Source organism: Humulus lupulus, chromosome 4, assembly GCF_963169125.1.
Source record: "Humulus lupulus chromosome 4, drHumLupu1.1, whole genome shotgun sequence".
NCBI classification, from domain to species: domain Eukaryota; kingdom Viridiplantae; phylum Streptophyta; class Magnoliopsida; order Rosales; family Cannabaceae; genus Humulus; species Humulus lupulus.
In genome coordinates, this window is record NC_084796.1 from 29,221,185 (window position 1) to 29,227,184 (window position 6,000).

General features: G+C 33.9%; 1 long non-coding RNA gene across 2 annotated transcripts; it reads right to left on the reverse strand.

Moving 5' to 3' along the window:
- Positions 1 to 2,591: 2,591 nt before the first annotated feature.
- Positions 2,592 to 5,644, reverse strand: LOC133828895 (uncharacterized). 2 transcript variants are annotated; one of them, XR_009891367.1, is made up of 4 exons: positions 5,497 to 5,644; positions 5,336 to 5,414; positions 3,836 to 3,901; positions 2,592 to 2,784 (listed from the first exon to the last, which is right to left on the reverse strand). It is a non-coding gene; the product is annotated as an uncharacterized LOC133828895 (long non-coding RNA). The 2 variants fall into 2 exon arrangements; XR_009891366.1 differs by lacking the exon at positions 3,836 to 3,901.
- Between the last annotated feature and the right edge of the window lie 356 nt (positions 5,645 to 6,000).

Here is a 6,000-nt window from a genome sequence, read left to right on the forward strand (position 1 = left end):
TGTCATCTCCATTGTTTATCATATAATCTTATTATGATTTTATGTAACTAGGGTTTCTTTTTACAAAAGTCATTTCTTTATCAGGATCTAATTTGTATTATTTTTGCATTGTGTATATTGTTATATTGTGTATTCTCTTAAATTACAATATTTACTTTATGCTTATAAAGTCATAATCCCAACATAATGCTAATGGATCCTTTCTATTAGAAAGGCTTATCGGCTAGTCCAAATTGCATGAAAGACTGAGACTAATGGTTTGGAGAATTGATAATCAAGTTCTACTAACCTTTGAGAGGGTCTATTGCCAAGTGGAATAGGTGTTCTTAGCCGATATGGTAGTCTTTTTATAGTTTCAATAATAAAATTTCATTTCTTATAAAAAAATACTTAAAATTAATAACAATTAAAAAATTTACAGTTAATATTTTAACACAATATAATTCAATGATTATATTAAAAGACTAATTATTTCTAAACAAACAATAATATATTGGATCAATTTGATTCCATCTTTATGTAAAGACAATGATAGTGTGAATGTGGTGATATACATTAAAAAAGATTTATTTTTTATTAAAATTGATGTTTTTGACACTTTGAAGGGATTCGAACTTAAAACTTTTTTTTTTGTGAGGAGAAATATAGTGCCATTAGATTATATTTATGACTATCACATTCACCCTAATGATGGATTTTGGATTTTTTTTTTTAACTATTTTAATTTTAATACTTAATTTGTATCAAATAATCAATAAATAACTTGATGTTTCCTTTAAAGGAACAATAAAAAAGCACATTGCAATTTTGGAACTTCCTTACACGAAAATATAATAATTACTTAGGCATGCATGTTTCGTTCTAATTAGATCCTAACACATGTTTTTCATGCAATAAACTAAAGGGTTAATGCCTTAAAAGTGGATATTGACTATGATTAAAAAAAATAGGGTTTGTAGAGTAAATTATATAATTAAGCAGATTGTAAGAAATTAAGTTTGACAATATCTTTAAAGGGAGCTAATTTTGTTTTGTTTTGGCAATGACATGGCCAAAATTTTAAAACATTTAAAATATGAGGTCACAAGTGAATTTAATTAGATACAAGTCTATTAATTTTAAATTACTGGTAGTGAAGAAACTAAAAAGAGAAGAGAAACTCAAGAAGGAATTGATATTGAATGAGCTCTCGTAAGAATCACAAGAGTAAATGATTGTATTTATAAGTAGAGAATTAACAACTCAGTAACAGATTACAACTAATTTCTGAAGAAAAGGGTGTGTTACAACTGAAATATAACAGACTCAGCTTCCTAACTAAAGGCACCGCTGCAACTACTAGAAGGTTTCTCAACATTCCCCCTCAAGCTGAAAGGGGAGACCACCACTTTAAGCTTGTCCCGAAATCTAAGAAACCTCTCCACTGATAATCATTTAGTTAGCACATCTGCAATCTGCTCAAACTTTAATACATAGCGTATATCAATTTGTTTTTGAAGTACCTTGTCCCTCACAAAATGAACATCGATCTCTATGTGCTTTGTCTGAACGTGGTGGACCGGATTAGCAGCAAGAGAGGCAACACCAAGGTTGTCACACCATATAATTGGTGTTCCTTGAACAAGTATACACATTTCTCCAATAATAGTTTGAAGCCAAGCAATTTTAGCAGCCACATGAGTTAATGCGCGATACTCAGACTCGGCACTAGACCGAGCAACTATAGTCTGTTGGAGCACCACGATATCAAGCTTGGTCCTAGATAAACACAGTAAGCTCCTGTAGATCTTCTGTCATCTGGGCAACTTGCCTAGTCAGCATCTGAGAAGCCTTGTAAAGTGAGTGGCCTCGCTGAGTTAGCTTTGAAGCAAACACCATGTGTAGTTGTATCTTTCAAGTATCGTAACACTCTTTTACAAGTCTGCCAATGAGCCATTGTTGGGGAGTGCAAGAACTGGCTAACCTTTGACACTATGTAGGAAATGTCAGGACGTGTTATGGTCAAATATTGTAAGGCTCTGATGGTACTGCGATAGAGACTTGGGTCAGCCGTTGGTTCCCCCTCACCCCTAGACAGGGTATCTTGAGGAGCAGCTTGCGTAGAACAACCCTTTGCACAAGTCATGTTGAGTTTGAGAAGGACATCAGCCACATATTTGGACTAGGACAAGTATATACTAGAAGCATCACGATAGACTTCTATGCCGAGAAAGTAATGAAGAGAACCCAACTATTTGAGAGCAAACATGCCATTCAAATCTGAAATCAGGTGAGAAATAATCTTAGAGCAAGTACCAGTGACAAGAATGTCATCAACATAGACCAACAAAAGAATAACAGAAGAGTTTTGATGATAGATGAATAGAGAGATATCAGCTTTCGAAGGAACAAAACCCCAGCTAAGAAGGGCACACTTGAGACGATCAAACCACGCTATCGGAGCCTGGGGTAAGCCATGCAGAGCCTTGTTAAGCTTGCACAAATAATGAGGAATGTAGGGATGTGTAACGACCCGGATTTTCAAGACTCGATAATGCGGAAATATAAATGTTTTCATTTAACAAAATGTCTCAAAAACCCATAGAAAAAAAAACTTTTTAAAAAGTCGTATGGCCATACTTAACATTTAGTTACAAACATGTTTTATAAAGATTAGAGTGAGCCTAGTTTAGGAAAATTACACAACATTTCCAAAAATAAAAAGGCTTCCCAAAAGGTCGGTCCACATGTACATTTGCAAGGAAGACTCCAGCGCTCACTGCTCTGCCTTGCCCTTGCTTTTACCTACAACATGAAACAACTAGGTAAGCGAAAACGCTTAGTAAGATCAACTTTCAAACAAAGCATGTAGAGAAATAGGGATCCGGACCCTACACAATCAATTTCAAGAACGCTAAAGCGTCCTGGCAAACTTATGGTCATGCCTAATAACCAAGGATAAATTAATTCACATCTAGATAAAAATCCTGCACTCAGAAAAATCCCAGAACAAGCAGATATATTATATCACAACTATATCTTATCAACAATTATATCCCTGTACTCAGAAAATCCCAGAACAAGCAGATATATTATATCACAACTATATCTTATCAACAATTATATCCCTGCACTCAGAAAATCCCAGAGCAAGCAGATATATTATATCACCATATAATTCGAGACCAACGCTCGACAATTTCCAACAATTAAGGTGTAACGTGCCCTCCAACATAATTGCTAATCTGTAAAAGAGAACCGAGTCTCCACACTAAGATCTAGCCAATAAATATTCTCATCAAGGGTAACTATCGTGTTACCTAGGGCATCGCTACTTATTCAAGAGTGTAATCCAATTTACACGGTTTTACGGAGACTTCTATGTTAATCAGTGGTGCTGGTGAGCAGCTGCCCCTAGGGTGTTCAACCTCACTCTATCTTGGCAACCCCTAGTATCTCTAGGCACTCTCACGGAATGGCCAATATTCACGGCTGCTATCCGGGAATAACTTATCAGAGCACTTGCTCGGATTCTAACCGTCCAATGATTAAGTAAGCATGAGGGCCCCTAGGTCCCATTTATCTTGGCGCCCCTAGGTTTAACCAGCTTATCCTCATCTCATGGCCACTCGACTTGGTAATGAACCGGACATAAATAAAATCAAGCAGTGTGACGGGGATCAACCGTCTAGGATATGACGGACTTCTACCGTTCATATTTTCTAAATCAGCACTCACTAGACTAACGTCTCTAAGCAACTTTCTATGACAGCCTATGTATATGCATGTATCCCTATACTAACATACAAGACAATAATCATTTCATGTTGCAGCCATACAATATAAGTTGACTTACTTGGAGTCCTTAGCGCTCAGCAAGTTTTCACCCTCCAACGTTCAGTCCAATTACGCTTAGCCAATACTGTAGTTATCCATACAGTATACTCGGATTAATTATGGCACTAATAATTCATTATTATTATTTTGGGCAGTTTGGTCATTTTAATAAAAGTCATTTGTAAGGATTTATAATCCTTATTTGGTTTTAAACCTATTAAGGAAAGTCATACAAAATATTCGAGACTAACCCTAAGTCTCGGGGAGACCTATCCTAAGGTCTCGATACCTAGGCTCGAGTATCACAATGGTATTTCCCCACAACCCGCTAAAAATCTTATTCTTTCAAGGTATTTCTATTAACCCGCACTTTCGACTAGTCGGTTAAAATATGTAAGATTTTAGCCGGTATTATATCCAGAAAATACAAATAAATTCCTTAATTATTTTTAAAGAAAATAAACTCTTTAAATTTTCCTTTCATTTTTCTTAAGGTTTTAATATCTAAAAACCGTTTTAAGAAAATTGCCTAATTTGTCTTAATTAGGAAAACCGTTATAAATTTCTCATCTTGACTAATTAATTTTCCAAAAGTAATTAATCATTTTTACTTACTAGAAAAATAATTCATTTAAACTCAAAGGAGTAATTTTAGTAAAAATATGATTTCAAGACTTACCAATTTATATCTTGAAATAAACAAAATTTTACTTTTTACCTTATGTCCCAAAATCTCATTTTTACACTAAGTGTGAAAAACCTAATTTTCACATTTTTAACTACATACTTCGTTAGTTCATAACTTGAAATTTACTTACCCAATTGTTACCAAAATTTCCCAATTCCATTTTTGTTATGCCATTTAGGTCTTTGTAAAATCTTAGGTCAAAATGAGCATTTTTGATTGGTGAAATCATTTTCCAACAATGAGGTAAAAATGACCTTATTTTCAAGTCCTTATTTTTTTTCCAAACTTTGACAGTTAATAACTTTCAAACCGTTTAATATTTTCTTACCAAATTTTACAGTGGACTAATAGGTTATACCAGCAATATGTCCACAAAATTTTAGAAAAAACTGGGTTCATTTTCCCTATACAGTGGCTGTCCAAACTTGGTTCCGAAAATAAGAATACGAAAAAAACAGTTTTTTACCTAATCTTTGAAATAGCATAACTTACTCATTTCTAAACATTTTTTAGTGTTTCAAAAGCTCAATTTTATGTACTCAATCTCAACAACATCACAGTACAATTTAATTTTACAAAAACAATATACAGTGGCTGCTTGACCCCTTGGAAGTCACAGCTCAAAACATGTTTTGTTTTAGGGTATCCTACAAAACCCTTGGGGGTTTTGGTTCCCATTTTCAAAAATCAATACACATGCATCATAAAAATTATTAAACAACTACCATAACCTTATTACATCACCAACAAGAAACTTTAAGCATTAGATATACAAAATAATGCTTAAAACTAAAAACCCTACAACAAAATCATCAAAAGTAAACTTTTTACCTCTTTGGTGTTCTTGCTTAAGGTTTGGACCTTCCTATTAGCTTTGGCTCCTCCAAAACCTTTCAAAAACCCTAACCAACTTCCCCCAACAACATTGGTAATTAGATATTTGAAACTCTATGATTAAAACTTGACAAAAGTCTAGATTAATGAAACTTTACCTTAGGGAAAACCCTTCCTAGACCAAGACTTAGCTTCCAAGTTTCTTTGGTGTTCTTGGGGTTGAAAATGGAGAGAACACTTGAGAGAGTCTTCAAAAATCAGATGAGAGTGAATGAGGGAGGGAGAGTGGTCGGATTTGGGGGTTAGAATGGCTCACACAACTCTTCAAAATATCACAAAACACTTGAGTGCTTTTCTACCCACTTGCCCACTTGACTTCTTACCCCTTTTTCACTCTCATTAAGTTTTAATCACCAAACTTACTATTAATTAATTAAATTAAATGTCTCTCATATTTAATTTAATTAACCACAAAATAAAATTTAACTTAAGGTCCATTCATGGAATAAAATTCCCCATTTCGGCAAAATTAGGCATTTACCACAAAATGCCTTACAATTTCCATTTTCTTTTAGGTATATTATTTTTTACCAAACTTTAACTTTTATGAATGTATTTTATGCCCAAAATATAATTTCCATGATTTTTCGTTTTATTTTCCG